The sequence below is a fragment of the Lontra canadensis genome, unplaced genomic scaffold (genome assembly GCF_010015895.1).
Source record: "Lontra canadensis isolate GAN:19392208 unplaced genomic scaffold, GSC_riverotter_1.0 scaffold10, whole genome shotgun sequence".
Taxonomy (NCBI): Eukaryota; Metazoa; Chordata; class Mammalia; order Carnivora; family Mustelidae; genus Lontra; species Lontra canadensis.
In genome coordinates this window covers 9858938-9884339 of record NW_022631004.1, presented here as the reverse complement: position 1 = coordinate 9884339, position 25402 = coordinate 9858938, and the positions used below count along the sequence as shown (strand labels likewise).

At 40.4% G+C, this 25402-nt stretch overlaps 1 long non-coding RNA gene across 1 annotated transcript in view; it reads right to left on the bottom strand.

The window, feature by feature from the left end:
- Window positions 1-20892, bottom strand: part of LOC116866736 — a 54258-nt gene extending 33366 nt beyond the window's left edge. Inside the window, exons 1-2 of the long non-coding RNA XR_004382451.1 lie at window positions 20804-20892; window positions 8117-8241 (exon numbers count right to left, since the gene is read on the bottom strand). This is a non-coding gene — a long non-coding RNA (uncharacterized LOC116866736). The remainder of the gene's footprint in view (window positions 1-8116; window positions 8242-20803) is intronic.
- Window positions 20893-25402: the final 4510 nt, after the last annotated feature.

The window sequence follows — 25402 nt, the reverse complement described above, 5'->3', positions numbered from 1 at the left end:
GGGGAAATGTCTGTGTTAGAAAAAAATGGGGTGGAAGTTGGATTAGACTGGGAGCGTGTCAGAGGGCCACGCAAGCCTGACCCAGAGAGAAGGAGAGAAGAAAGTAGTTTGAGTGCTGTGCAATCTAAGCAAGGCCATTGGAGAGTGCTCAGGTTCAAACTGGCTGAAGAGGATGCCTGTGTCTTCTGGGAACTGGCCTGCTGCAGGATCACTGCGAAGCACATACTGGCTGCAGAAAGCATGCATTTAGCAGAAGTACACCAGTGGGTTTTAGGATGCAGCAGTGGGGCCCTTGGTCAAGTGTATGCCCCAAAGTTAGAGGTCCACAGGGTACATGCACAGTCTACCCTTCAGGCACATTGATCTACTTCTCCACTGATTCAGAAAGAAGCTCCTATGTGGTTTCTGTGGTCTTTTCTTCCTGTGGGAGAACTCAGAAGAGGTGGGTGGGAGGGGCTGCAGTTGGTCTTAGGGCCATAACAGGGAGCTATCCTCCTTCTCCTCCACTCTGCCTCTTAATTCCCTTTACATTCAGCTCTTCACTCAACAGGTCTCAGTAGTCTATCTGGAATGTCTAAACCTTTAAATATCATAACCCTTTTCACTCTGGGGTTGCTCCAAGTGTCCATTCCCAAGTTATAATGGGGAAAGGGGGAAGCAGGTAGCATCCAAGTGGACCACCTGGCCTTCACAGGCATTCACCTGTTTCTGTTGTGTAAAACAGCATTGCCTCCTCTTGCTGATCGCGGTCAATTACTCCTGCCAGTATGGTGACTCTTCATCATTTGCTTTCTTGGAAGGATGAGTCCAAAGAAATCTGGTGGTAGCCAAAATGTGTAGTTCAGTGCTGTGTCCTCTAGGGAACCAGGACTTTCAACCCTGAGTAATCCAGAGCTGTAGGAATAGGAGGCACAAAATCACCAGGGTACCATCAGGAATCATATTTAAGTAGGGCTATCCTGCTTCTAACCTTTGATGTCTAGATCAACCTCTTCTTTCCATGAGGAATACAGCACATAGGATTTCTGATTCATTAAATATACTGCATCCTTGTGGATGGCACCCCACACTTCACAGTGTTTCCTTTGAGCTGGTGTTCCAGGTGTATCTTTATAAGGCCATTCCAGTGTTGTATGATATCAGCTGCCTCTGGGTATTATGATATGTGATATGATCCCATGATCTCAGATGCACTTCATTATGAAGTTGTTCTCATGGTCAGATGCTATGCTATGTGGGATTTTTATGCCTGTGGATCAGGCATTCCATAAACCACCAAAGAGTAGTGCTGGCTAAGGTCCTGGGACAGAAGAGGCAAACCCATTCCTAGATTAGGTATCCATTCCTATGAACTCCTAACCCCTCAGGATGGAAGTGGCCCAATGGGGCTAACGTGTCACCAAGTGACCAGTTCGTCTCCATGAGGAATACTGCCATATTGGGGATCCAGCTTTGGTCTCTGTTGCTGGCAGGCTGGAACTTCTCAGCCAGCCATAGCTAGATCAGACTTGGTAAGTGGGAGTTCATGGTTTTTGGCCAGAAGTCCAGTGTAACTATTAATGTGTGGTGCAAAAATCTTCATGCTTCGAGTCCACTCCAATATGACCATCAAAATACTTCTATCCCAGAACTACTTTCTTCAGATCTTCCAGTCTTTTTCTTTTGAGGTCTTTGAGGGCTTAATTTAGGCCAATGACCACTCTCCAGGTGTGCGTAAATGTTTTCACTTTGAGTAACTGCTCCTTCCAAACAGAGTGTATAACCAAGTACACTGCTCACAGCTCAGTCAATTGGGAAGATACTCTGTGTCTTCTAGGGACATGCTGACAGTAGCTGAAATTCAAATGCCATCCATTTTTGGCTTAGACCCACATACTCAAATGACCTAGGTGCAGACTGGGATTTCCTTTCTTAAGTGTTTGGTCAAATACGAAGCTGTATATATACAATGTGAGACTCTGTGAAATCTCGCAAAGAGTAAGAATGATGTGAACTATGCTGTGAAAAGGACAGAGATTATAGAGATGACACAGGATAGAGAGATGTTGGGATTCCAATCCACAAAGTAGAGAAATCTTACTGAACAACTCAGGCATTCATTTGAGACTCCAGAAAGGCCACACCTTAGGAGTCAGGATTCTCTAGATTTAAAATAAGGTTTATTTTGACTATCTTGATAAAGCTAGCTTAAAACCAAGTCTTCATAAGATCAAGGTGATCTGCCAGTAAATTAACTGCTTATCAGAATAAAACCCCAAAACTCAGGACTTTTTAAAGGACCATAATAAAATTCAGATTCTTGATAACAGAACATTTACAATGTCTAGCATATAATAAAACACTGCTAGATAGGCAAAGAATCAGAAGAAGGTGCCTCAAAACTAAGAGGAAAAAAAATCCAGTGATAATAAATATGTAGCAATTAGCACATAAGATCTTTAAAACAGTTATTATGAAATATGTTTAAGAATTTCAAGAAGAAATGACATGATGAGTGGAGGGAGTAGCATCCCAGCAGAAAAACAGAAACTGTAAATGAAATTAGAAATGCTAGAATTGAAAACTATATTAAAAATGACCAATTCACTGCATAGGACACTGCACCCAAGAGGATCAGTGAGGTTGAAAACAGATTAAAAATTAAAAGAAACTATCAATCTAAAACACAGAGAGGGAAAAAAGTTTAAAAAAAGAAAAAGAACAAGGTCTTAAGTGACATGTGGGAATATCAAGAAGTCTAATATGTGTGTATTTGGAATCCTAGAAAGAGAAGAGAGAGAGGGGGGCTGGAGTAGAAAATATATTTGAAGAAACAATGGCTGATAATTGTCCAAATTTGATTAAAAATAATAATCCAGAGATCCAAGAAGCCCAAGGAGGCTGAACACAAAGAAAGCCATACCTAGGCACATCATAGTCAAAATGCTAAAAACTAAAGAAAAAGAGACAGTTCGAGGTTTTTTTTTTAAGATTTTATTTATTTATTTGTCAGAGGGAGAGAGAGCACAAGCAGGGAGAGCAGCAGGCAAGGAACCTGCTGCAGGACTCCATTTTAGGACCCTGGGATCATACTCTGAGCCGAAGGCAGACACTTAACTGACTAAGGCACCCAGGTGTGGGTGCCAGATTCAGGGCCTGAGATAATGACCACTCTTCTGTCAGCAATCATCATTCTTCTCCACTGGTGCTCACGGCAAGGCCCAGCCTTTGTGCTGTGTCCTGTTGGGTCCCAACTCTTTCTCACTCAGTGATAGAAATGAAGGACAGTGATAAGAAGAACTGGTGGATTCTCATTAAAAACAGTGCTGGGCAGAGAATAAGGTGATGATAATACTGAAGTTCTGGGCAGGGGGAGGGGAGGAGACCTGTAAAAGTAGAATTTTAAACCCAGGAAAATTAACCCTTCAAAAATGAAGGCAATATAAAGACATTTTCAAATAAGCAAAATCTGAGGCTTTTTTCTCAATGGTGGACTTGAATAAAATAAATAACAAAGATAAATCTCTGGGTTGAAGAAAAATAATAATGGATGAAAACACGGATCTTCCAGCACCTGGGTGGCTCAGTCGATTATCTGTCTGCCTTTAGCTCAGGTCATGATCCCAGGGTCCTGGGATTAGGTCTAGCATCAGGCTCCCTGTTCAGCAGGGAATCTGTGTCTCCCACTGCCCCTCCCCCATCTCATGCTTGCTCTCTCTCTCTTAAATAAATAAATAAAATCTTTTAAAAAAATGGATCTTCATCAATCAATGAATGAATGAATAGCATGAGAAATGAGAGATGTGAAGATGAAAAAGAAAGGCTTTTGCTTGCGCCTTTATTTCTTTAAAAACATTTTACTTTGGGGTGCCTGGGTGTCTCAGTCAGTTAAGCATCTAACTCATAATTTTGGCTCAGGTCATGATCTCAGGGTCATGGGATCCAGCCGCACATCAGGCTCTGTGTTGGGTGTGGAGCATGCTTAAGATTCTCTCTCTCTCCCTTTGCCCCTCCCCCCTTCTCTCAAAAAGAGAAAACAAACAAACAAACAACACATTTGACTTTGAAAAATAATAACATACGGTGAGTTAAGTTATATAACTTGAAGAAGCAGAATAAATGACAACGATAGTGCATAGTTGAGTGGGGGAGTGGGGCAAATGGGAGTTACTGTTGCAAGGTGTTGATGTTACTCAAGAAGTGAAATGATCTAACTGCAAGGTAGATTGAACTAAGTTAAGGTGCCTACTATAATCCTTAGAACAACCACTAGAAAACAAAAGAGTCAGTAGAAGAGATAAAGTTGATTACTTCAAAAGAAGAAGAAGAAGAAGAAGAAGAAGAAAGAAGAAACAGAAGGAAACCTGATGTATCCTAAAAAAAGGCAGGAGAGGTGGGAAAAAGGAACAGGGAGGAGGACATAGGAGCAAATACCAAGGCAATAGATTTAAACCCTAAAGGCAAATGGTCTAAACATTTCAGTGAAAAGGGTGATGACTTTACCAGTCTGGATAAAAGTCAAGACCTGACTATATGCAGTCTATAAGAAACTCACATTAAATATAAAGACAGAGAAGTTAGAAGTTAAGAGAATGAGGGTCCTATGAAGAGAATATTTGACAATGAGGACAGGGATGGTGTATTACCAGAGACACAGGGAGATATTTCATCATGATTAAAGGAGAAATGGTTTAAAAAGAAAGGATGAGGGTGCCTGCGTGGCTCAGTCAGTTAAGCGTCTGGGATCAAATGACGATCCCAGGTTCCCAGGACTGAGCCCCACATTGGGCTCCCTGCTCAGCCGGTAGTCTCCTTCTCCCTCTCCCATCTGTCCCTCCCTCGCTTGTGCTTTCTCTCACTATCTCTCTCTCTCTCTCAAATAAATAAATGAAATCTTTAAAAACAAAAAAGAACAAATGATTCAAAGTGTGTATGCAACTGACGGCAGAGTTTCCAAATGCATGAAGCAACAACTAATAGAAATAAAGGGGAAGAGAGAGAAAATCATAATTATCAGTGAGATTCTATCACTCCTCTTCCAAAAAAGTGATACAGCATGTAGATTAAAATACATAGTAAGCTTATAAGCATTCATATAACTCCATCAAACAATTAAAGCAATCATCGGTTGTAGAATGCTGCATGGAAGGACTGTAGAATAAACATTCTTCTCGAGTACACATGGAACATTTAGCAAGAGAGACCATCTACTGGGCCATAAAAAATATTATAATTTCAAAAAATTGAAAGTATACAGAATATGTCCTATGATTATGTCCTAGATTTAAGTTAGACATCAATAGCAAAGAGTTTCTGAAAATTTCTCCACATATTTATAAATTAAGCAAACACTTCCAAATAACCCATAGGCCAAAGAAGAAATCACAAGGAAAACTAGAAAATATTTTGATAATAAAAATACAGCCTATCAAAATGTATGGGAGGTAGCTGAAGAAGGACTTGGAGTGAAATTTATAGATTAGATTCTTATTTTATAAAAGAAAAAAGCTTAAATCAACTGATCATTCCACTGTAAAAATATGGGAAAAGAAGAGTAGAAGACATCAAAAGGAAGCAAAGAAAAAAGATATGAGCAGAATGACTAAAATAGAAAATAATAAGGAAAAAATATCTTTATGGCAGATGATATAATCGTATACTTGGAAAATACCAAAGAATGTACCAAAAAACCCCTGCTATAACTAATAACTGAATTTAGTAAGATCATAAAATAAAAGGTTAACATGTAATTATCTATTATGTATCTGTGTAATAGCAATGAACAATTGAGAAATAAAAAAATTAAATTATCATTTAATGATCATAAAAATGATTAGGGATAAATGTAACAAACTATGTGGAAGACTGATTCCTACACTAGAAAGAAAAAAACTGCTTATAGAAATTTTAAAAAGCTTAGAAAATTGAGAAATTACACCATGTTCATGGGTTGGAAGATTCAACAGTATTATAATGTCAGCCTATGCCATACTGATCTATCAAGTCAATGCCCTTCCAATCAAAATCCAAAAAATTTTTTCTGAGAAATTTCCAAACTCATTCTAAAAGTTACATGGAAAGGGAAAAGGAGGAAAATTCAAAAACCAATTTTAAAGGAGAATAAATTTGGAAGACCTATACTACCTGAATTCAACAATTGAGTAACAATGGCAATGTGATATTAGTGCAAGTATAAACATATAAACAAATGGAACAGAAAATATTGGCCAAAAGTAGATCAAACTTGTAAGGTCAATTGTTTTTTAACGTTGGGCCAAAAAAATTTAGTTGGGAAATGAAAGTCTTTCCAAAAAATAATGCTGGCACAACTAGATTCCATTTAGAAAAATATAAACTGGACTCATACCTTACAAAATACACAGAAATAATTCTAGATATATAATTAACATAGATGTAAAACTAAAACAAAAAACTTTCAAGAAGAATTCTTAGAAAAATATCTTCATGATTTGGGAAGTAGGCAAAAATTTCTTGGGAAGCATTATCATAAAACAAAATTATCAATAAATTTGACTATATCAAAATTTAAAATGTTTGCTTCTCTACAACACATCACTTTAGGGCGCCTGGGTGGCTCAGTTGGCTAAGCCTCAGATTCTTGATTTCAGCTCAGGTCATGTTCAGGGGCTCATGGAACAGAGTCTCTCACTGGGCTCCCCATGGTCAGGGCGGGGTATGCCTGAGATTCTCTCCCTCTCCCTTTGCCCCTTCCCACTCCCATGTGTGCTCTCTCTCTTTCTCTCTCTCTCAAATGAAGTAAATAAATAAAATCTTTAAAGAAAAAAAACCAAACAAACAAATAAACACATCACCTAGATGGGGGACCTGGGTGGCATAGTCAGTTAAGTGTCTAACTCAATTTTAGCTCATGTCATGATCTCAGGGTTGTGAGATTGAGCCCCATGTCAGGCTCCATGCTCAGTGCAGAGTCTGCTTGAGTTTCTCTCTCTTTTCCTCCCATTGGCCCTCTTGCCCATACTCTCTCTGTGTCAAATAAATAAATAAGTCTCAAAAAAATCACTTAAAAGCAAGCCTCAGAGTGCATGAAAATTTTTGTGAAACATGTATCTGAAAATGGGCTTAAATCCAGAAGTAGAAACAATGCCTGCAAGTCAATTATTAAAAAACAATCAGCCCAGCTTAAAAATGGGCAAAAGTCTTAAATACACATTTCAAAAAGGAAGATGTAAGATACTGTCCAATCAGCACATGAAAAAGTGCACAACATCGTTACTCATCAGGGAAATGCAAAAACCACACAAGATAGGACTACGTTCTCACCAGAATGGGTAAAAATGTAAAAACAAAAAAAGCTAGCAACACTGAATATTCATTAGGATTTGGAGCAACTAGAATTCTTATACACTGTTGATGGAAGTGTACTATTGCACTTTGAAAAACTTTTGTCTGTTTTATATAAAGTGAATCACCTACCTATGATTCAGCAATTCTAATCATAAGCATTTAGAAAGAGAAATGAATTAGGATGCCTGGGTGGCTCAATGGGTTAAAGCCTCTGCCTTCGGCTCAGGTCATGATCTCAGGTCCTGGGATTGAGCCCTGCATCGGGCTCTCTGCTCAGTGGGGAGCCTGCTTCCTCCTCTCTGCCTGCCTCTCTGCCTGCTTGTGATCTCTTCTGTCAAATAAATAAATAAATAAAATCTATAATAAAAAAAAAAGAGAGATGAAAACATATGACCAAAGGTTTCTACAAAATCTTCATGGCAGCATTGTTCATATCAACCCCAAACTGGCAACAATTTAAATAACCATCTGTAAGAGAAGGGAAATAATAAGATATTCATACCCTGATACGGTCGTCCTTGCTTATTGGTGGGAAAAATGTCCGAGACCCCCCAGTGATTGCCTGAAACCACAAATAGTACTGAACTCTATATACCCGATGGTTTCTTCTATACATACATGCCTATGATAAAGTTAAATTTACATGTTAGGCACAGCAGAAGATCAACAAAGATAACTAAGAATAGAATAGAACAATTATAACGCTATACTGTAATACAAGTTATGTGAATGTGGTCTCTCTCTTAAAATATCTTTTCGTACTGTACTCACCCTTCATCTCTGTGATAACATGAGATGCTAAAATGCTTACCTGATGAGATGAAGTGAGGTGAGTGACAGGCATTGTGACACAGCGTTAGGCTAACGTGGACCTTCTGAAGATCTGTCAGGAGGATCCGCTGCTTCGGGACTTCAGGTGACCACAGACAACTGAAACTATGGGAAAGGAAATCATGTATGAGGAAGGACTACTGTATACCAGTCAGTTATAAAAAGGGACAAACAGCTGATGTACTCAACGACACAGATAATCTCAGAAACACTGTGTGGGTGTGAAAGACATGGGTCATGAAGTGCTTACTGTGTAATTCCATTTCTGTGAAGTTCCACAGGCAAAACCGATCTATGGTGCTAGAAATCAGAATACAATGGTTCTTCTCTGAAAGGGCAGGAAGTGACTGGTTATGGGTATGAGTGGGCTTTCTGAGGAAATAGAAATTTTGCTTATCTTACTAAAGGTGTGAACTTCACAGATGTATGCTTTTGCTAAAACCCATTGAAATGTGCAGATCTGTGCATTTTAGTGTATGTAAACTTACCTCAATAAAATGAAAGATTCATGAAAACTAATTTGATATTTTATTCAGCCAGTAAAATGGCAAAGCCATTTTTTACGGGCATGACCAAGTAAGAATTTTGATTTATGTGTTTGTATATGAATTCAATTACATATTCTGGCTATTTTCCCTACTATATTTATTGAGTTTCTTCGATGATTTAGACTATTATTGAACTCCTATAAATACGCACTTACAGTGAATTGCAGTTTTGTGATCACAGTGCATGATTTCAAATGTTTGTGACTCTCTTGACATGGCTCTCCTATGACTCAGGCCCCGGAGAGCTGATTTATCCCGACGAAACGCATGACAATATTTCCACAGTTTAAAAGCTTTTTCTTTTTAGATTTTATTTATTTATTTGACAGACAGAGATCATAAGTAGGCAGAGAGGCAGGCAGAGAGAGAGGAGGAAGCAGGCTCCCTGCTGAGCAGAGAGCCCGATGTGGGGCTTGATCCCAGGACTCTGAGATCATGACCTGAGCTGAAGGCAGAGGCTTAACCCACTTGAGCCACCCAGGCGCCCCTCTTTTTGTTTCACTTTAAACTACTTGCTATCCAGGGTCTATTGCATGAGTAAGACATTTTAGAGCTACATATTTATTTGCTTATATTTTGTAGACTTCTAACCTATAGAGTATCGCTTTAACTCAAAGATCTTGAGAGAAAATATATATATACCATTGAACTGGTACTTCCCTGGAACCTACAGATAAATATGTATTTGCCTTATGGAAGGAACTAACCTGACACAATGTGGAAGTGACGACCCAATGAGAAGGAAGATTGTGCAGGTACAGGTCTATAACAGGTGTAATGAGTTTTTATGTAAATTTTAAAAATGCTTTATTCATTAATTTTGGAATGCATTAATGGAGTATCCACAAGGCAACCATACACTCATCCAATAAGTGAAATTGCATCCCTGTATAAATGAGGAACCTACTCTCATAGATATATATTTCAGTAAATACGTTATGTCAGCGTTCAAACTTGCTCTAAAACATGGTGACATAACCCTAGAAATTATGATATAACAGGGTATCAGATGAGTAAGTAGTTTTATTTAGAACAGCAAGACAGAGTTTATAGACACTTGGAGTAAATCCATGCCTGAGGAGCAGGAAGGAAACTGAAAATAACTTTCTGTCTTTGTCTTAAAATGTTGAATACAACATTAAGATAAGTCACTATTTAAACTGTCCAAGAGCTTGCACCGTTAGGCTCCATGATCAAAGGAACGAGATTGATATAAAGTGAAAATCACACAAAGCTTTATTTCACGCCAAGCATCAAAAATCAAACTGACCGGTCAGGGCTGTCTCTTACAAAAAGAGGAGGACGATGATTCCGACAAGGTCACTCCCAAGAAGGCTGCTCTAGTCGAGGCTGCTCTGCAGATGAGGCTGCTCCCCCATCAGAGCCGCTCCCAAGAAGAGGCCACTCTCATGAAGGCCGCTGCTAATGAGGTTGCTCCCTGGACAGGGCTGCTCCCCAGACAAGACTGCTCCCCCGAGGCCGCTCCCTGGACAAGGCTGCTCTGGTGAGGCCGCTCTGGAGGAAGCCTCTTCTCTGGTGATGCTGCTCCCGCAGGGCCGCTCACTGAGGAGGCCTCTTCCTGGACGAAGCCACTCCCCAGAATGACACAGTTCTGGTGAGGCAGCGGCTCAGGGTACGTGGCGAGGTTGCTGGCGTTTAGGCCGTTCCCCGTGGCTCCGCTGCCGAGGGTCGCGGTGTGGGGGCGGGGGGCCGCTGGTGTCGGGACCGCTGGCGTCTCGGTGCCGCAGGTGTCTAGGGGTCACAGGCCTCGGGGCCGCTGGTGACTCGGTGCCGCAGGCGGTGGGACTGCTGGCGGTGGAACCTTCCTTCTCTGTTTCAAATCCTTTGGTGAAATACGTTCCAAGTGGGAGAAAATTTTTTTTCAAAAGCAAATGCATTTTGCCTTGTATACTTAGGTCTTCTGTATAGCACAGTGATGGAGATGTCTAGTAAGTGCTCAGACTTATCAATTTGGCTGCACACTGGACTGTCCTGGGTGACTCAGAATAATACCAATGCCTTGGTCCCACCTCCAAAGATTTTAATTTAATTGGCCGCGGTTGTGGCCTGGCTGCTAGCGTTTTCTAAAGCCTTTTAGGTGATTTTAATGTGCAGCAAAAATTAAGAAGTACTGCTCTAGAAAGTAAGTGGTAAATGTTCACAGAAGGGGGAATTCTCTGTGTTGGACTTCTGGATTTATCAGAATAGTCTCAGTGAAAAATGTGACTATTAACTATAATGTGATAAACAGGGTTAGGTTACAGAAAACAGAAGCTACTCTACCAAGTTTAAGCAGAAATGAATGTATCTTAAACTATTAAGAGGTTTACAGCTCACTGGGAAGGCTAGAGAAATCGATGGAAAAAATCGAGCTTTTAGAAACAGCCATCCAAAAAAAAAAAAAGAAAGAAAGAAAAGAAAGAAAGAAAGAAATCTTGTCATTTACAACAACCTGGATGGAACTAGAGGGTATTATGCTAATCGAAATAAGTCAATAAGAGAAAGACAATTACCATATGATTTCACTCATATGTGGAATTTAAGAAAAAAAACAAAGGAACATAGTGGAAGGGAGGGAAAAATAAAAGTGCAATCAGAGAGGGAGATAAACCATAAGACACTATTAATCATAGGGAAAAAAAAACAGGGTTGCTGGAGCAAGGGGGTGGGGGATGGGGTAAGTGGTTGATGGACATTAAGGAGGGCACGTGATGTGCTGAGCACTGGGTGTTATATGCAACTGATGAATCACTGAACTCTACCTCTGAAACTATCAATACACTATAAATAACTGAATTTCAATTAAAACATTAAAAAAAAGAAAGAAAGAGGGCACCTGGGTGGCTCAGAGGGTTAAGACTCTGCCTTCGGCTCGGGTCATGATCTCAGGGTCCTGGGATCAAGCCCCACATCGGGCTCTCTGCTCAGCAGAGAGCCTGCTTCCTCCTCTCTCTCATGTGCCTAAATGTAGGTGTTGGGCTCTCTGCTCGGCAGGGAGCTTGCTTCCCCCCTCTCTCTCTCTGCCTGCCTCTCTGCCTACTTGTGATCTCTCTCTGTCAAATAAATAAATAAAATCTTTTAAAAATATATTTAAAAAAAAAAAGAAAGAAAGAAACAACTTTGGGAGCAAAAATTAATTGTATTGCTAGAAATAAAAGTTACTGTTTATTTTTTTTTATATAGGAGTGTCTCAGCTGTGCACCTGTGGATAAAGGAACCATCCCAAAATCTATGTAAAGCCCCACCCATAGGTGTGCTCAGAAGTGAGCCATTCAGGGAGGTGTGACAGAATCATGAAGCTATTGCTACTTTGCCAATTCCCCAAAAAGGCGTCCACTCCCACAATGAGAAGAGCAGCAGCCTCAGGAAATGCACATGACCAGGAAACCACCACAGAACACTTAAGACCTCAGAATGGGTTCAAGAAATACAGAGCTTTCTCTTTGGCAGTTTCTTGAGGGACTCTGGGTCGATGAGGAGTAATGTAGTAGGTGCCCAACAGGCATAAACACAGCAAGAAAAGCATGACAAACGTAGAGACATACAGAAGAGCATGGGACATGGATATGGTCCATAAGTAACTGGTTACAAGGAGCAGAAGATGAAAATGGTGAGTGTAAGAATTGAAAAAAGAAAAGATGATACAAATGGGAGAGTAGGGAATATTTGGCCCTGTTTGATATATAATTTTAGAATTTTGGAATTTAATGGGATTCCAAAAGGCAGACCAGTGCTGGGGCTGTAGGCGAGAGCACAGTCTCCGGAGGGAGAGTCCCTGATTTGGACAGCAGACCCAACCCTTACTGGCTATGTGACCTTGGGCATGTCTCTTAGCCTCTTTGTGAGCATTAATATATGTAAATGCTTAGAGTAAAGAACATTACATGTACTTTAAGAAGCACTTGTTTGATGATGATATGATGATGACAGTGATGGTGATGAATAGTAAAGAATGAGAGAGGACCTCTCCGGATGAATGCTACAAGTTGTGGGTCCTCTACTCCCTCCAGAACACCTCCCCCACCACCGAAAAATGTAATTTTTTTCTTTTTTGTTTGTTTGTTTTGGTTGAAAATCACCACATGAAAGGGAAAAGAAACAAAAGTTCACATGTTTTTGCAAGAGTCCAGGTAGGACACAGATGATGAAGACCTGAACTAAGACGGTAGCAGTGATGGTGTTCAGATGGAACTCATGTGCCTAAATGTAGGTGTCAGTGAAGACCAACCAAGGTAGGAGCACACCTATGAGTGGGGCTTTACATAGATATTGGGATGGTTCCTTTATCCACAGGTGCACAGCTGAGACACTCCTATATAAAAAAAAAAATAAACAGTAACTTTTATTTCTAGCAATACAATTAATTTTTGCATGTTGCAGTGTTGCTTAACTCATTTACTAATGTTGGCATGGATTTCTTTTTTTTTTTTTTAAGATTTTATTTATTTATTTGACAGAGATCACAAGTAAGCAGAGAGGCAGGCAGAGAGAGAGAGGGGGAAGCAGGCTCCCCGCTTAGCAGAGAGCCCAATGCGGGGCTCGATCCTAGGACCCTGAGATCATGACCTGAGCCGAAGGCAGAGGCTTAACCCACTGAGCCACCCAGGCGCCCTTTGTTAAGAATTTTTGTCTGGTATAATACTAATACTAGTGTACTGCTGATTGCACAGAATGAACTGAGAACTTTCTCCTCTTCCTATACTACCTAGAATAGTTCGGGTAACACTAATATTCTTTTTCTTTCTTGTATTTTTGGTAGAATTCACCAGTGAAGCCATCTCAGCCTGGAGTGTCCTTTGTGGATTTACTTCGAGTGCACAGGCTTTCTTTATCCTAGCTTATTAGTTTGGTGCATACATTTATCATTTTCTTTGCTGCTTATTTCTTTTTATGACTCAGATTTTCTTTCTAGGATTATATTATTTTCCTTCTACTTGAAGCAAATATTTTAGAAATTCCATTTTGAGCATCTATTTGTATTTTTTTAAAGATTTTATTTATTTATTTGACAGAGACAGAGATCACAAGTAGGCAGAGAGGCAGGCAGAGAGAGGAGGAAGCAGGCTCCCTGCTGAGCAGAGAGCCTGATGTGGGGTTCGATCCCAGGACCCTGAGACCATGTCCTGAACCGAAGGCAAAGGCTTAACCCACTGAGCCACCCAGGTGCCCCCATTTGTATTTTATGCTCAAAAGAAAACTTGTCCAAGATGCCAGCACCATAATTATCCACTGACATCTGTAGCCGTACTGTCTGCGTTCTATCTTCTTGATATAAATGACCTTTCCATGCACCTAGCTAAGGCCAGCCCTTGCTCTTGGACACTATACTTCACCCCCTTTCACTACTCAAAAATACTGCTCCAGCCATTTTCTCCCACCACCCTACATTTTTGGGGTCATTCCTATCAACAAAGAAGTATGCAATTATTTGTACCATCTCTAAAGCAATGGACTCTTGACCCCATATACAAAGTTTGTATGTTTTGGGGAAGGAGAACCAGTAGGTTACACAGGCACACAGGCACACAGGCATGTAGATGGATTTACCCAAGAGGAGATGGACTTACATGACTGTGGAGGTTTGGCAAGAACTCTCTGTGAAGACTGTCCCTCTGTCTCATAGTGCTGAAGCCTGAAGGGCACAGGCAGGCAGTCAAGAGAGGAAGATGATAAGTAGGCTGGACCCCCATAAGGACAGATTAAAACTTTGGTCCATTCTTGTTGTCTCTGACCTTGACAATAAGTGTCTGCTTCAGAAATCAGGACCCTCCTTCTTGCAGAAGAAAACACACACCTCATCCCAGGAGTTGCAGAAACTGAAGGAAGATCCAAAGGCAAAGAGAGAGTAATTGGAGGCCCAGTAAAGTGATTCAGTAAATCAGCAACAACATGGTCAAAGCTCCACAATATAGAAATATTTTATAATGTCCCTTCCCCTCTGCTGCCTGGAGTCTTTGCAACCCAGGAAAGTTTGGAGGCACCCATTTTTTTTCTCCCTTTTTCCTACCCCAAACTAACCTAGAAGGAAGAGGGAGAGTAGGCACTGAAGACTCAAACCATGGTTTTAGAGCCTACCGTCATAAATCTCAATTACATTGGGAGGAGGTAAGAAAAGCTTTGGCCTGGATTGAGATCAAAGATAGGATGACAAGGACACATCTGATATGCAAGAATGGGATTGGACAAGTAGCTAAAAGTAGCTGCAAAGCGACGGGATCCTGCCACAGTGTCACTGAGGAAGGTGATGAGGAATTGAGGTAGGACCTGACTAAAGGCATAAAGACCAAGCAGGAAGCTTCTTCAGAAAATCAGCCCAAGGATGAGAATGGCCTAATTATTCTTATGCACTTGTTAGTTGGAAATAATGATACCGGTTGGAAAAAAAAAGGAAGAGGTCTTGAATGTTGTTGGATATAATGGTGTGGAACTGATGAAGAGACTGCCCACAGTCACAGAGCTGGGACTTCGAGTCAGAACAGCTGCCTTCTCTAGTTCCATCATTTCCACAGACAAGGCATTTGACCTCACTGAACCCCAGCTTTCCTCTGTAAGGTGTACGTCATATTTGTGCTGTTTACGTTAAGTGCTTGGTAGAGCCCAAGCAAGATGACTTATGAGAAAACATTTGGAAAACTTAAAAATGTAAGGTCTTACTATTAAGCAAACCAATAAGATTAAGTTGATTTTATATTTTAAACCACTAAAGCATTTTCTTTATTTCAAGCTGGTGAGGTTAGATGGTCAGGGAAACAGGGGAAGAGATCGTGCGGGATGGGAGAACTGCATTCGCCCATCATTTTGGTCAGCGTGAAGAGACAGGCAGGAAGGAAAGAGCTCCTAATCTGATCGCCTGAGAGCTCAAATGCACACCTTTCATCCCTCTGGCAGGTGGATCGCATATCCTCCAACCCACATAGTCTCATTTACACGCAGTTTCCCAGATAAGGCTGCTGCTGCTGCTGCTCACTTGCGAGATTTCCAAAGCCACTAATAAAAAGGTAAATCGCTATGTGCTATGAGAGATGACAAGCGCACCTTGGGATGAATGATGGGTAAAGAATTGTCATTTCTTTTCTCAAAATCAGGCTATCGCTGGCTCATGTGGCTTGGCACCTGTGGCTTGTTAGCAATTACATGTGGAAGCCGACCCATTCAAAGTTGCCCCCGTAGAGTGGTTTTAGGGCTGTTGCCTTCCGTCTGTCTTTACATGGTTTCAGGGCACTACAATATATATTTGAGCAGAAGCTTTGAAATCAATTTTCTTTCTCCTTTTAGCATTTTCTCCCATTTCATTTCATTTCAAGTGTGATCTGATTAGCTTTCAATCTAGGATTTAGGGAGGAAGGGAAATAGCCATCCCTTTGGGTTCATGATTATTCTGGTTATACTTGGACTTCGTTTTCTAAAAGGTGATTTGGTAACTGACTCATGTTAGAAATGAGAGCCGTACTTCAAAGATGTTTCAAAGTTGCTTGCGCCACAATAGCGCCTTGTTTTTGGTAATCAATATTGACAACAATAACAAAAACAAATATTTTTTTACTTAAAATGTGCCAGGCACTGTTCCAAGCACTTTGAGTGAATTACTTCATTTCACCTTCAGTACAATGCTATGATTATGCCTGTTTTACATATGAGAAAACTGAGGCATATAGACATTGACTAATTTACTTATTTGAAATATATATATATATGCATATATATATATAATATACAGACTTGTGTCTTTAAAAGGCAGTTATATGAACTGCCAAATTATTCTCCCTAAAACACAAGACTGATTTCATAATTCCTTAGCTCAGAAATATTTAATAAATATCCTTGTCTAGCAAGTTAAGTGTAAATACCCTATCTTGATGTTCCAGCTCTCTCGAGTTGTGATCCTGACTACCTTCTCCAGCCCTGTTTTTGAGCAATTCCCTAACTCAATGGTTCTTAAGCAAGAGAAATTTTGTGCTGTCCCCACTCCCCCACCCCCTGGGAGGGATATCTGGCAATGTCTGGAGATATTTTTGGCTGTCACAACTTGGGAGATATTACTAGCATTTAGTAAGCAGAAGTCAGTGATCCTGCTAAATAAACATCCTAAAACGTCTAGGACGATCCCTTCGCACAACAAAGGATTATCTGGCCCAAACTATCAATAGTATCAAGGTTGAGAAACACCAACCAAAACTAAACAACTTGAGCTTTCTTTTTTTTTTTTTTTTTTTTTTTTTTTTAGGATTTTATTTATTTATTTTTGAGAGAGCGAGACCATGAGAGGGGAGAGGTCAGAGGGAGAAGCAGACTACCCGCTGAGCAGGGAGCCTGATGTGGGACTCCGTCCTGGGACTCTAGGATCATGACCTGAGCCAAAGGCAGTTGCTTAACCAACTGAGCCACCCAGGTGCCCCACAACTTGAGCTTTCTTAAATAGTGTCTGTGTTTTATTTTTGTAGCTTTCTTTCCTTTATACCTTCACTACATGTTCCTGGAGCACCTACTATGTGTGGGGCCCCATTAAGTGTAAGACATGATCCTTGATCTCACACTGACCAGCTTCCTGGCTTCCCATCCTTGTCCCTCTCCAATATAAAAACCTGCCTGCTCTTCAAGACCCCTCTCAAATGCCATTTTCCCTCATCAGCTGAGTCTTCGCTCTTTGAAAGTAGTCTGTAAAGACAAAATATTATGATAGGAGAGTTTTGATATCAAACAAAAATTTGAAAAGAAACATTCCTATATGATGAATTTTATATGAATATTTAAATGCCATTTTTCACTGTAGAAGTGTTTAAACATCTTCTCAAACTTAGCATATTTCCGTGTTGTGGAAAAGCTTAATTTTATTTCCAATAAAGTTGCTTGTCTTTTATTTAAAGTCAGTTTTGGAAGTGAAAGTAGTAGGTCATTGACCAGGGAGCATACTGTAGCGATTGAAGGAGGATGTGAGAGGCCGTGTAAAAAGGCTGACACCCATGTTTCATTTCAGCAATAAAAAATTTAAAAATCAATTCAATAAGAATTTATTGAGTGCCAGTATGAGCCCGACACTGTCAGCTATTGGAATTCAAAATAAACACCTCATGTTCTTTCCTCCAACAAAGTCAAGTAAACATATCTAACACTTCAAAATGTTTTATTATAGAAGCAGAGCGATTGTTGACATGGGTAAGCATTCTGATAGCCAGGTAAATGTCCAGGTGACAGTGGGTCTGCGTTATGAAGAGTGCTTCTTCTGAGTACCATACAAGAAACTTAAGGAGAGGAAAGTAGGAGGCATAAATTATTGAGGGTCTTAATAACATTCCGGAGAACTGTGGCCTACCTCACATCCCAAAGGAAGAGGGGACTCTCCTCCGGACTCTTTCAGAGGGCCTCGGCACAGATGTGCTTAAAGCATGTGAATGGAAGCAGAGGTACTGGAGATGAATTAGGGAAAATAAGTCCCGAAGACAGAAAATTCCACATTTCCTACTGATGACAGAGCATCCAGGAACACTGTCATGCTGTCCTTGAACGTATTATCCTGAATTAGCGTCCTCACTGTTGTGGCCTTCTACTCTCCTGGGGACGTGGTCATGTGTGGTCATTGACGGGGGTACCAGCGTTATCCTTGAATAAGTTTAGAGCTGGCTAAGCAGTAAGGAAAACACTGCAGCGTGCACAATACTTGGGGCTGACGTTATTTCCTACCAAGCTGAATATGGCAGAAACGGGGTTGTGAGAACTACAAGAGTTAAGGTATGTAAACTATGTGGGTAGTGTATGGCATATAAGATGTGATGGATAAATGTGAGCACAAAGCAGATAAAACATATGCAACAATTACCTCAAACTTCCCAATAAATCTGGAAACCCAATGAAAGCCATTTGAGTTTTGTTTTCACACACAAAGAAGGGGAAGTATGGTCAAATACATTTCTCTAAGTTGTCTTGCTTTATTTCTTTTAGAATTAGTTTTACAGGCATCAGTTTATTGGTTAAAGCTTTTTTTCATGGTAAGCCACATGGTATAAAACACAAATGATAGGTGGAGACTTGTTTCTTTGGCTCCAGGAGTCCTTCCTTTCCTTGTTCATTTATTGTCAGCTAGCCAGGTGAAATGAATGTCATGGTGCCTAGAGTCACCTCATGATCTGGGAAGTAGTTTGACACTTAAATTCCAAGAAGTACCTTGATCCTAAGCTTCCACTCCAGCAGAAGGCAAGTGTAAATCATAAGCTTGGACAGCCCCCTACAGGGAGTGGGCCTCCCTGGGGGCTAACGACACTAGAATTGATCTTAACACAACCTTTCCCCCCCGCCCAGCATCTTTCTAAGTCAGAGAATGAGAGATTTCTCTCTTATATTACTTTTCATTCACTGTTCCAGAACGGGTCTGGTGAACATTTACCTACAATTGGAAGTTAGGATTAATGTAGAACTCTGTGAATTCCTTGGGGTCCATGCTGGTGGGGAGGGGCGGCGGGGAAGTGAAGTTGATTTAAATTTGCATCACCTGCAAATGTCACTCCTGTAAATCCAGGTGGTTTTCTGACTGGCTGGACCTGCCCTTACAGGAGATAGGAGTCAGCAATCCCCATTAAATATCTCATTTTCATGGAGGATTTTTTGTTTGTTTGTTTAGTTGAGCTCCATAACTCATTTCCAAAAGCACCCAAATAGTTTAAATTTTTATAAGTTTGCATGCACCGATCACTTCCCTTGAATAGCTAAGTAAGGAAGGCAGGGAGGGCTGAAGGGAAGTTTTCCTGTGAACGCCGTGTTTGTGACTGGATTAACATTTCCCTGCTAGAATTGCACATCCTCTTAGCTCTCAGAAGGTCCCAATTAGGCCTGACACATTGCCATCACAGCACACATACTCCCTGTAACAACCGTATTAAGCTCAGTTGGTGCTGGGCGAGTTTTAAAGTAGGTTTTCCAACCAGCGTGGGTGGACAGATTCCCACTTCATCAGCCCCACTCCTTCCCCCAGCCCACCGCAGATTCCTGTTATAACTCCCTGCCGAGGACCATGCTAGCTCTCCACACAGCGGGCGTTTATTTGTCAACAATTTTATAAACCTGAAACACAGAAAACCAGCCCGCTGACACGGGACGGGAAGAATTACACAGAAATGCCACAGACTTTGGGAAGCAAAGTCAAATGTCTTAAGAAAGTAGCCTCTCGAAAACCTAAAGTTTTAAATGTGTGCAAATGAAATTTATGCCGTTCTTATCTGAGGAGCGTTCCACATAGGAGCGTGAATAGAAGAGCCCGATTCACGATGCCACTGTGTTGCCCACATGATACCCAAAACACTCTTGCTTAAGTGATTTACCCCTTTGTGTTAATTTGTTACTTTGGCACTGGAGACATGCACTGAAGTTCATACAGACACACACAACAGTGCATTCTCCATCATGGATCCTTCACAAACCAAGACAACTCATTTGTTCATTCATTTCTTTTCCAAAATCTTTTACTGACCTCTTAGGAAATGCCAGACTGTTCTGGTTCTTGGGGATGCATGTTTGAATAAGCTTCATGATAAATACCTTTTCCTGGAGGGGAGACAAACAATAAAAAGGTAAAGAAGAAAACAGCAGATGGTGATATGTGCCAAAAGGTGAAAACAATCAGAGTGACGTCCTGTAGAGCATCTGGAGTGAAGTAAACTGAGGTCTTCATGACAAGAAGGTGCATACTTTTCAAGCATCTGAGTTTGCCAGGTAGAAAGAACAGCTAGTGCAAAGGCCCTGTGGTGGGAACAAGTCTGACTCATTCAAGGAATGGAAGAAGGTAAGGGTAACATGAGCACGTGAGTAAGGCAGATAGTAACGGACGAAATACAAGACAGGCAGGTGCCAGGTGAGGAGGGTGGATTATATTTTAAATGCTATAAGAAACCATCAAAGGATTTTAAGCAAGAGGATGACATGATCGGTTTCTATTTTTAGAAGATGACTTTGACCTACTGTGGGGAATAGAATATAAGAAACAAGAGTAAAAGCATGAAGACCAAGTAGGTGGCTATTGCAGGAGTTTATGTGAGAGAGGATAACATCTGAACTAAGACAGTAGCAGTAGAAATAGAAGGACATTTTTAAAATTACAACTCTTTTAAGGTAGCACTAATATTCGACCTTACCGTCCACTGCCTCTCCACTCTTCAGAATCCCATGCACGTAGCAGCCATTCATTTATTCTATCACTCGGTGATAGCTTCCTGGGTGTTTATTATGTGCCAGATGCAGAGCAGGGTAATAAGGACACACTGAATGGCAGATGTCAGCTCAGTTTCCAACAAATCATGTTGCTTCATCATCAAGACCAAATCACCTAAACTGATATTTAAACATGTAACTGCAGTAACATAGTTTATAATCATTCAAATTAATTGTCAACATGTTTTTCGATAGCCGCCCCTGCCAAGCCTGATTTTGCTTGTGCTAGAATCCAAAGAAACCAGTTCTGAATGAGGTACTATTCTATTCTGAAGTCTCCCATAGAGAAGACATTAAGAAAAATGGGGGGAGGTAAAACTTACAGCCAAGAAAACGCTCCTCATTAGTTTTCTGCTTAAAGCATACCTTTATTCCATAGAATTCTATTGGCTGGTTTTATCTCACTCATGTCCTCTCATCCATCCTCGGGGCCAATTAGAGGACTCCCTGGGAGAGCTTCCTTGGGTATTTGCTAGGAGAAGAGTCGTTCCTGTTTTCTATTCACCTGATTTGCTGGGCTGGTGAGGCCGAATGAAACGGGCACATACCTGGTTTTGCAGGCTTTAATCTTAATATATGCTGCCAGCATTTCTCTGCTCCATTTTCTAGGTGGCTCTTTTCAGCACCCCACCTCTATTCTCGTAACTCGAAGTTGAGGAGATAAACCTGCAATCCTGTTTTGCATCTGGACATTCTAAATGAGATCAGATGGCTTCCCAAACAAAAACAGGTACTGTTAGCCTTAGGAATTTGGTTTGTTTTTTTGTTTGTTTGTTTTTTTTTTTAATTCCAAGTCAGGTGCAATTTAAAGACCTACATATAGATATAGATATAAATATATAGGTAGATATAAATATAGATGGTCTCAAATTTCTTTGGCAGTTCTTTGAAGAATTAGCAATGACCATGTCCACTCCATTTTATGAAATAACCTTTTCCTATTACACTTTCTTTTATGTATTTTATAAAAGGCCCTTCTACTATCTTGTGCTTTCATCACTTATGATTGGTTCTTGACTCACAGTGATCCAACTTCCTGTGATTCATATGGACAAAATTTTGGAAACTTAACCTAAGTTCTTTACTGATAGCACTTACTGAAGAGACAAAGCTCACAGTACTACTTGGCCAGGGCCCAAGTCCTTATCTGCTGAACTGACCCAACAGTCAGTTTTGCCCAAGAAAAGCCCCAGCCCACGGGTCCTCAACTGCTTCCTGAGGTTCTCTGGGAATCCACTAGATAAAGTGTATCATTGGTTCTTTTCTTGCTGCCCTAACATGTTAGAGAAGGTTATTTAGAATTCACTATTGACAGAAATCTGAATAGAACATTTTATGCAATGTGATGTAAACATGCCTTACTAAAAGTTGATTAAATACTACACTCATGGCCTGTTCTGTTAAAAAGTTAAGCACCAGGTTCTTGGTCTGGGAAGTGGCCCCCTCTTCCTGTGAGTCCCAAGTGTCCTCAATTAGCTGAATAACTAAAAGTCATAATGTGAAACATGATGAAATATTAAGATAACAAATACAAATTAACTTAGTCTGAATGAGATCTATTTTATATTAAAATGTCATACAGAGGCTTCAAAAATACGAAGGATTAAAAATTTTAGTAAAGAGAATTTTATTAATTTTTTCCTGCACGTTTGAAAAAAGATCTCTGCCATTAAGTTTCGATGGTTGAAACCTCATGGTCCAGCTTATGGAATGGGAGCAGCGTCTGAAAATCAATGCCCTTTTATAGTATTGTTCATAGGTACAACTCAGATTTATTTAAATCATTCACATTCAGGGGCTATTACCCAGCCATAATACTGACAGCTGCTTGTAGTAAAATGTCCCTACAAGGGAGTTACACATTCAGGCAAAGAGTTTTGAAGAAATCAGCTTTACTAGGTACGTTGTGCTTTATCTTACTGATTTCAAACATATTTGAGGAATTGGACTTATGTTCTCAGTAGTGTCTTTTAGCCCTGAAATTTTGTAATTTCACATTAAATGGCTTCGGTTACTGAACAAACTTGTAATTTGAAAAATGTTTTACGTTTTGATCAGCTGAAGATACAAGGGCTGTTTGTTTGCAATCCCATTTCCACAAGCAACGTGAGGGTCAGGGACAGACTCTTGGGTAAAGTTTGTCTCTAGGAAACTTCTGAAGGTGTGATAATAATAGCAGATTAGGGAGCAGTGAGTGGGAAATCTTTAGATACTAGAATCCTAAGAAAACCTTTAAGGAAAGGTCTTTTTAATCTTTTGATAATTGCAAAGCAGGTAGGCCACTCTTGGAGGCAAAAACATCCTTTGAGGACTCTCTTTTTCAGCTAGAAAAATATGGAAACCGATGTCTGGGATCAAAAATATTTGCAGAAAATATACTTAAGAAATTTGTAGACTAAATTTGTAGACTTTAAAAATTTGTATTTAAAAATGTAAGGTCAGTAATGGATATTTTATAATCATTCAAATTCATTGTTATCAACATGTTTGTAGGCAGTGGCCTTGCCAGGCCTGATCGGGTTCAGAATAACCATTGCTGTGGAAAGAATTTGAGCATCGGCATCCGGGAGAATTTTGGGGGCTGTGGCAGTTGACGAACTATGCAAAACAGGAGCCTGGGCATGTTACTTATATTTTCTCTGGCTTTCCCAACTGTAAACCAGAAAGGATAACTGTAACTGTCCCTCAGAACAATGTATTACTTAAAATATAACTTATAAGAAACTATTCTAGTTACCAAGCATGTTTAGATATAGCCTTAAGAAAAACATGTACTGGCAACAGGCCTCTGGGGGAGAGGACGACAGACGTCCTTGAAGCTGAGCAGCTGGGGATGCCCAGCCAGCTCAGGACAGAACACCGTCTGCTTCGTTTTTCTGTTGTCTCCCCTTCCCCAGAGCACCTGTGGCTAATTAGATGAGCCCTTTGAATGTGCTTGCTCAACTATAAACTTTATACTGCTTTACCAGATATATTTTGCCTTCCTTCTTGTTTATCTACAAGGCATATGATTAGTGTGTGGCCTTCTTCCATTCCTTTGTTGATTACTGTCTAATATCTAATAGATACAGGACTGAGGAGTTGTTCAGGGCGACAGTCTTTTCTACTGTCGTCCCCTGCTCCCTCTCATTTACAGCTAACTTATTTGTGCCTCCTTCTTCTCCTGGGCACCATCAGGAGGCGGCAGATAATAGCTATTTCATACTAGAGAAGAAAAAACTAATAGTATGGGAGGAAACACCTACCGCTATGTTTATATGTTTCCTTTCTCTTCCCTCGGACCCCTGTCACTCTCTCCCACCAGTGGCAACATCCGTGAGTAAACACAAGGCACTGGGGTCCTCCAAAGGCATCTGAACTCTTACCACTCCTTCCACATGTTTGTTTGCTCTTGTAATATATGACACATTAGTATCACGTCAAATAAAAGAAAGTTAGTAAAACTCTGAATTAATGTTCCATTTTATACGCAAGACATGGTGCCTCCCCCTCATTCTTTATCATCTTTCAAGACATGGTCATAGTGGAATGATTGTTTATCTCTTTCCAAGGAATTCAGCACTCTTTGTCTATTTTAAAATGGGTAGAACATTCCTAAGAGATGAATTTCTAGGCAAACTAGTTGACCGAAGGAAGAAGCACTGGAGAGCTGAAAAGCTGGTTTCCTGTATCCACAGACCCTCCCTGTCGCATCCACGCCCACACTCAGTGTCGCTTCATTCTTTCCCTTGCACTCTGCGCCTTTCGACCGGACCTTTTACACTCTCACTTTTCCCTGAGGTGCACTGTGGGATAAAAAGCTTTGTCTCTACTAAAGTAAGTTCAGGGGGTAAAGGAGGGAGGATTCTATCAGGGATTTGGGAATAGCAGATTCAATGCCTGTCTCCTCCACCTGAGCTCACATGTGTGGCACCGATTTCTATTCACCTGTAAAATGGCCCCTCGGAGTGGGCAGCATCTTCGTTTCCAACAGAACTCTTCATAGGCCCATTAATTCTCAACACGTCCACTTCAGGTGACAAATCCTGCCCGCCATTTTTTTCCAACTCTCCTTTGAAAAGTATTGGTGCCAGGCCCACCTTGAACTCTGGTTATGAGAAAAATCAAAACTTCTGATTTCAAATGTATATTTGATTTTCCTTAAAATGTCTTTTCAATGTGATAGATGAGGTAAGGCTTCATTTCTATTACTTTGATTTTTTTAACACAGAAAAAAATATATGGTATGTAATATAATATAGATACAGAGAGCCAGCACATACTTCACCTTTGTGCCCCCGGTGCACACATAAAAGTGGGCATTTGTATTCTAAGTAGCACTGGATATAATGAGTAAGATCAGCCTTGTGCCCGACGCATGCCATTTTCTTTGTAACGTCAATCATTTTTGCCTTTATTTATACATTTAGGTTAATGTTTGCGATTAATGAGCAATTGAAGTATTTCACTTAGAACCAGTAGACGGTGGAAGCAGATGAATTAAATAATACTATGCAACCTATTCATGTTTCTGAATGATTTAT